This window comes from Gekko japonicus, unplaced genomic scaffold, assembly GCF_001447785.1.
Source record: "Gekko japonicus isolate JY-2015 unplaced genomic scaffold, Gekko_japonicus_V1.1 scaffold815, whole genome shotgun sequence".
Classification (NCBI taxonomy): domain Eukaryota; kingdom Metazoa; phylum Chordata; class Lepidosauria; order Squamata; family Gekkonidae; genus Gekko; species Gekko japonicus.
Genome location: NW_015161974.1, coordinates 259,499 through 267,261, shown reverse-complemented (window position 1 = coordinate 267,261; position 7,763 = coordinate 259,499). Strand labels below are relative to the sequence as shown.

At 46.7% G+C, this 7,763-nt stretch overlaps 1 protein-coding gene across 2 annotated transcripts in view; it reads left to right on the top strand.

Annotated features, from left to right (window-relative positions):
• Positions 1–6,626: 6,626 nt before the first annotated feature.
• Positions 6,627–7,763, top strand: part of MLKL (mixed lineage kinase domain-like) — a 20,188-nt gene continuing 19,051 nt past the window's right edge. For both annotated transcript variants that reach the window (XM_015429719.1, XM_015429718.1), the window contains exon 1: positions 6,627–6,693. The gene's annotated coding sequence lies outside the window, so the exon portion shown is untranslated. The remainder of the gene's footprint in view (positions 6,694–7,763) is intronic.

Here is a 7,763-nt window from a genome sequence, read left to right as displayed (position 1 = left end):
AGACTGTGACAGCAGTCATGAAATTAAAAGACGCCTGCTCCTTGGGAGGAAAGCGATGGCGAACCTAAACAGCATGATAAAAAGTAGAGACATCACCCTGCCAACAAAAGTCCGCATGGTCAAAGCAATGGTATTCCCAGTAGTCATGTATGGCTGTGAGAGTTGGACTATAAGGAAGGCCGAGCGCCGAAGAATAGATTCTTTTGAACTATGGTGCTGGAGGAGACTCTTGAGAGTCCCTTGGACTGCAAGAAGAACAAATCAGTCAATCCTCAAAGAAATCAACCCTGACTGTTCCCTGGAAGGCCAGATAATGAAACTGAAGCTCAAATACTTTGGCCACCAAATGAGAAGGGAGCACTCACTGGAGAAGACCCTGATGCTGGGAAAGATTGAAGGTCAAAGAAGACGGGGACGGCAAAGGATGAGATGGTTAGACAGTGTCATCGACGCAACGAACATGAAATTGACCCAACTTCAGAGGACAGCAGAAGACAGGAGGGCCTGGCGGGAGCTGGTCCATGGGGTCGCGAAGAGTCAGACTGAACAACAACATGGGGTCGCGAAGAGTCAGACTGAACAACAACAACAAAGTTTCCTTTGTGACAATTTGTGTATCTCCTTAAAAATGGGGGGGGGTAGGCTCCAGTTGTCTGCTTATCACTCACAATGGCTTGAGGGTGGGGAGGAGCAATTAAACCACCTTAAAACTAAATCCAAATAACATGGTGGGACAAGAGGTCACTATGACCTCGAAGTCACCATTAGATGGCAATAAAATGATACAGACAGCCAATGCTGAGATGAAACAGTAGGAGATGCATGAAATGCAAATAGAAATTTGTGAGACGATGTGAGATCGTTGGCACAGTGGAAGTCACCATTAAATTGCAATAAAATGATACAGACAGCCAATGCTGAGATGAAACAGTAGGAGATGCATGAAATGCAAATAGAAATTTGTGAGACGATGTGAGATCGTTGGCACAGTGGCGTGAATGACCAATGCAGATTGGACCTATGATAAAGCTAAAAAGCCCTTCTGTGGTTTGGGAGGAAGTGGCTGCTGTAGGGACAAGGTCAGGGGAAGTGGCTGCCATGTGGTCCAGAAAATCCAAATGTTCCCACCCACACAGCAGCCATCCAGGCTTTACCACAATCTTTCTCAAAACTTCAGAGAAAAGCAGGTTTGAGAAAGACTGGAGATAAGCCAAGGAAACCTCCAGAAGTGCACAAATGCAGCATGATGCTGTGAGGAAGCTGGGGGGAAATCCCTGCTTTTCAAAAGCACTGAACTCGGAGCAGATAAGTGGAAGACACAGAAGTCACAGTAGTGATCCACATGGGCAGCGATAGATTCCTAGGTACTACCTCGAACCAGATTCATGTGCAATACTGTAGCAGGTGGTAAAAACGCTCTTTATAACATTTTGAGGTCCCCCAACCAAATCGAGAAAGCAGTCATTCAATCTTATGCAGAAAGATTCCAGATACACCTTCCCGTATTCTGCGGCAGTAAGTTGGAATGACTGTGAAAAAATTCCTAGATCTCACTTGATCTGCTTCCTCTGTGACAAGTTTGAAGGTAGTGGGAAAGGGACCTACCTTATCAAAGCTCTTCAGAGGATTTCGTATGTCAAGCTGCAACAAGTTTCCAATCAATGGCAGAAGTCTTGGTCCTGGAGGGAGCTGTTTGGAATGAGTGGTCTTCCAGAAAAGGTACAACATGAAAGAAAGGAGCAGAAGGGTGCCGAAGACTTCCATGGTGACAATGAGGAAGCAGAAAACATCAACAACAGCACACTGAACTTTTACGACAACTGCGTGGTGAATGCTTTGAGCACTTCGCTTCCTTGCTCATGTGAGGAGGTGAACTTTGAACAGGGAAGGGTAGATTGTGCAACTGCAGCTTTGAATTGTGTTATGTATTATTCAGCCACTGCCAGGAAGTACAAGAGGCTCTTGAAATTTAGGGATTGGTAATTAATGTCTCAATATGCCATGGCTTGGAACAGGAGGCTCTCCTTGCCAGGGCTGTATTATCCATAAGGCTGACTAGGCTGAAGCCTAGGGACCCTGCAGTGGTAGGGGGCCTATCAATTATTATTTTTTTGCTGAGGCACTGTTATTTTCTCTTCATAGACAGCCTGTAATATATAACCTCTATTAATAAGATAATCAGTGCTTCCTTACTGCAGTGAAACAAACTGTCTCTCATATTAAAACAGTTATCCATAAATTATATATATTTTAATAAATAATAAACATTTTATTCTCTTCAAAATATTAAAGTTACAGTATTGAACCATTATACCCCCGAAATCTGCTTTCCTGAAGAGTTTTACTTGCTCAATAAAAGATATATTAAAAATTGTGAATGGAATTCTTCAGGAGACCCTCAAAATAGATACTGGGCTATGTACTGTGGTCTAGTACCTACCATACCAGGGTCAGGCTGTCAGCTGTAGTGCAGTGAAAGACTGAAGTGCCAGAGGGGCCACAAAATACCGGAAAGCCTAGGGGCCCAGCCATGGGCTAACACGGCCCTGCTCCTTGCTTTGAGAAACCGTATTAGCCCATGGCTGTACCACATTAGCTACTACTTCGGAAGAAGAGGAGGAGGAGGAGGAGGAGATTGGGTTTATACACTGCCCTTCACTCGGAGTCTCAGAATGGCTTACAAACTCCTTTCCCTTCTCCTCCCCACAACAGACACACTGTGAGGTAGGTTGGGTTGAGAGAGCTCTTTCAAGAGCTGCTCTTTCGAGATCTGGCTGGGCAGATCAATCTCAGGGGTAGCCCCATGTACAGTGAGTTACAGTAGTCCAGCTGGGAGGTGACCATTGCATGAATCATTGTGGCTAGGTCATGAGGACAGAGACAGGGAACCAGTTGCCTGACCTGTCAAAGATGGTACAATGCTGATCTGGCAACATTTGTGATTTGGGCCTCCATAGAAAGCAAGGCATCCAAAATCACACCCAAACTCCTCACCATCAGTGTTGGCATTAATGACATTCCATCATGGGTTGGGATTCCCAGCCTCCCCCCGCACATGGCTCGGGCACAGGACTTCCATCTTTGATGGGTTTAGTTTCAGTTGACTCTGCTTCAACCATCCAGCCACGGTCTCCAGAGCCCCAGCCAAAACATCTGAGGTGGCATCTGGTCAGTCATCCATCAATAGATACAGCTGAGTGTCATCAGCATACTGATGACAACCCAGTCCCAACCACAACCCCTGGACCAGTTGGGCAAAGCGGCACATATAGATGTTAAATAACATAAGGGAGAGGATCACCCCGTGAGGGATGCCGCATACCAAAGGGTAACATGGTGAAACCCTCTCCCCAAGTGCCACCCTCTGTCCCCAGGAGATGGGCCACTGCAAGATGGTCCCCCATATCCCCACATCAGTGAGGCAGTGGATCATAAGATCATAATTGACCTTGTCAAACTCTGCTGTCAGATTGAGTAGTAACGGCTGCGCTGATCCGCCTTGGTCCAGGTGTTTCTGGAGGTCATCTGTGAGGGCGTCCAGTGCTGTCTCTGTCCCATAGCCAGGGTGAAAGCCGGACTGGATTAGATCGAGGATAAAGGAGTCATCCAGGAACTACCTTACCCAGAAACAGAATATTCGACACTGGGCAGTAGTTGGCTGGATCAGCAGGGTGTTTTTTTTTTAAAGAGCGGTCTCACTACTGCTTCCTTTAAAGTCCCTGGAAAAGTCCCTGAACTTAGGGAAAAGTTGATAATCTCTGCCAGGGGAACCCATATTCCATTACCGCCAACTTTCACCAGCCATGACAGAAGGCAAGTGGTGGGCTTCACAACAGCCAGGGTCCTGTCAACCTCATTTCATCCTCCATAGTTCCATGGTATACCAAGGAACTAGTTAGGGACGGGAGCAAACAGCATGTCAGGAAGTGATTTTGTTGATGACTCCAGAGAGTTGGCTATGCTAATCTTCTGCCAGCCCATCTAATGAATCGCTGGGGGCATCGGATTCCGCAGAGCATTCTGGGGACAAATTGGATCCATCATTCTCCACGGGCGAGCTTGCCACCCAAACAAGGAGGAGTTGGGATACCCAGATGAGCCTTCAGGGCAAAGTGGTCTGACTATGGCACTGCACTGATGGCATCCAGGTCCACATTTATCCCCACCCCAAAAGTCAAATCCAGTGTGTGGCCTGCTTGGTACGTGGGAGCTGATACAAACTGAGAGAGTCCCAGTGCTGCCATGGGAGTTGAAGCTTCCCTGTTTACTTACCTCATTAAAGTTCTCATCGTGACATGTCCCTATAGTTACTGGAACCCACCAGGGTTGATAATAGAAGTGCCAGCCTTGAATGTATTTCCACACTTGCCTCAAGGCTTATTTGCCCAGGCACACTACTGATTTGTATTGATATTACAGTAAAAGGTAAAGGTTCCCTTGCTCGAAAGCCAGTCGAATCCGACTCTAGGGTTGCGGTGCTCATCTCCGTATCAAAGCCGAAGAGCCAGCGCTGTCCGAAGACGTTTTGGTGGTCATGTGGCCGGCATGACTAAACACCAAGGCGCACGGAACGCTGTTACCTTCCCACCGAAGTGGTACCTATTTATCTACTTGCAATTTCTTGCTTTTGAACTGCTAGATTGGCAAGAGCTGGAACTAGAGCTATACTAGATACATGCTGAAACTTTCATGGTTGAAGCTCCCAACATTTTTTGTAAACTTAATTTTCAGATTAGGATCGCAGCATGTGAGGAGGGAGGGTTAAGCCTTCTCCTCCACAATCTTTTCACACTAGTTGCCCCAGACTGCAGTGAGCTCCAAACACAGAAATCCAATTGAGTGTCTGGTTTGGCCTGAGGGCCAATTTACAAATTCTGAAGTTGAAGTTTGTTGAGCAATGAGATAAGAATTTTGAAGCAGATGTTCCATGGGAGTTTTCTGCCTCCTGGACTCACACAAGCCTTTCCCCCCTTGTGACTGGGGTGCGTGCACAGAATTGCTGAATGCCTTCCCTTTGTGTGCCGGTTCCTCTACCTTAAACTGCTGCGTGGAGTTGCTGTTGGCTCCATGTTTAAAACTTCCATGCACTCACATAAGTATTGTGATATCACAGACGAGTGGATGGGGAGGTCAGGTCTGCTGTTTCGATACATTCCATTTGGAAGAACCCATGAATGTGAATGAGCACATGGTGTATTTAACATCTCTTGTTGTTTGCAACCTCCTCAAAGCTGTTATTACGATTTGTACCACTGGATGGCAGTGAAGGATCAACAGTCCCTTCTCTCATCTGGTCTGAACTGATTAGTGGACATTCCAGGAACAGGTGAAGTTTCTTTTAGTCAGGCCCTTACCCCATCTAGCTCAGTCTTATGAGTTCCTGATTTGAAAGGTCTCCTGAGATCCTTTAACTAGAGATGCTGGATTCTGATTCTGGGGTCTTCTGCATCCAGAGCAAGTGCTCTACCATTCAGCTGTGCCCCCTCCCCATTCTACTGCTCTTTCATTTGACCCACATACTAGGGTTCCCAACCTCCAGGTGAGGCCTGGAGATCTCCCAGAATTAAAAATGATCTCCAGACCACAGAGATCAGTTCCCCTGGAGACTATAGCTGTTTTGGAGGGTGGGCTGAAGCACATTCCAAATATGCCCACAGGCTCAACACAACTCATAGGGGATGCCATCCCCCTAGAGGGGTGGGGAATCCACTTGGGATGCTGCCCTCCATGTCCCCACCCTTAAGCCTCCCACCAGGGCACCTGGGAACCTTTTGTCAGGTGCTGTGGCACCACTGAGAGCCATTTGGAGGATCACTTCTTAAAGACTATGGAGGACAATTTGAGTTAGCAGAATGCTCAAGGCATCTAACACAGCAGAGACTATCTGGTTTGTGTGTGCTGACAAAAAACAAACTTACACACAGAGCCTCTATCTTTGCAACCTCCTCAAAGACTATCTGGTTTGTGTGTGCTGACAAAAAACAAACTTACACACGGAGCCTCTATCTTTGCAAAACTAATATGAGTCCTTTATTAGCATAGAGGTAGGATTCTAATCTAGTCTAACTATCTAGGATGGATAGAGATGCAGGAAGCATGTCCTGCCCTCGTGGTGCCAAGATGGAGAAGGGTTAGCACAGTGTGGAGAGAAGGTGTCGAAGCTGGAAGGCAGATTCCCTGAGAGTAGCAATCTACACATCAAAGGGATAGTATCAGAGCAGTGGAAGGGAAGGATGATCAGGATCTATCTCTTTGACTCTCTATAGTCCCCCTCTGAAGTCTGATGCTCAGATACCGTGCAAAGTCCTTCAATTCCAACAGATTACACAAGAGTAATTGATGGCTTTCTAGAAGCCAAAGTTCAGTGTGCAGAATCACTGAAAGTTTGGACCTTTCTTCACAGTATTGTAGTGCCAGAAAAACCAAATCAATGCAGTACATTTGGGTGTGTCAAATGCAGTACAAAGCGTGTTTGACTCAGACAACCTCAGGGAGATTCACAGGGAGTGTGGAAAAAGAAAGTAAGAAAGTGAAGCTAACACAGTGCAGAATGCTTGATCAGACATGCGCAAGCCACTTCCTCATTCTTTGCAGGAAGGAGGGGCCATTCACTGAGAGAAGTTGAGGGAGTTTCCTGAAATCCTGGAAGCAAACGGTCACACAGCACAACGGAGAAAACACAGAGCAGACCAGGTAGGTCTGAGTTGGGCCTAAGGGGAATCCTGCCACTGGAGGTTCTCTGGGTATCTCTTCACAGGAGCAGTGTAAGCCCTGCTTCCCCTGCACCAATGGCTAGCACCTCCTCCCTCATGGATCTTTGCCTTTTTGTCACCCCTCTAACATGTGCTGCTGGGCTTTTAAAAAGAGGAAGACAGCACACAAGCCAAGAGAAAGAGGGAGGGGGCAGTTAGGGAGACCAAGTCTTCCTTGCTATTGGCCACCAGCATAAAGAGGGCTAGCAGGAGGAAAACTTTGTTTAAAAAGAACCAGAGTTTTGCCCAAATCCTAGAGCATTACACTGATGTCATGCTGGCAATGTGATGTCACTTCCAGGTATTCACTGGGAGTGATATCACACTGCCAGAGCACCATCATTCATTTGGCCCTGCCCCTACTACATTGGAAGTGACATCATGCCTCTATAGGAATCACCAGAAACTCTATGGTAAAATCATAGGGTCAAACCCTAAGATCCTGGTGAGTCGCTGCTGGCTGTTATATCTCGTCTGCTATGCGGGATTCCTATCCGGATTCAGTCTTTTATTAGGAGAGTTGAGAACATCTACTCCACTTTTCTGCGCAGGATTCTTGGTGTTTCCAACTCAGTGTCACTTTTTGCCCTTTATAAGGAGCTGGGTCTCCACTTGATAGAATCTCGGGCTTGGATCATTATGATCAAATATTGGCTTCGGCTCCACTTTCGATCTCCTCCTGCTAGCCTAATGGCCCAACTTTTAGCTGACCCCTATACATCAGAGTGGTCACAGGCCATAGTGAAAAAGGTGGGTACCCTAGGTATTGATCTGGAACCCCTCTATAACTGTGGTGAGGTAGCAATAGACAATACTGACACTGATAGATCAATAGTCTGACTCAGTCCCCAGCAGCTTCATGTATAGTTTGGATTAGTTGCTGTAGATTTTCCGGGTTGTGTGGCTGTGGTTTTGGCATTGTAGAACCTGACGTTTCGCCAGTAGCTGTGACTGGCATCCTCAGAGGTATAACACAGGTTATAGCTCTGAGGATGCCAGTCACGGCTACTG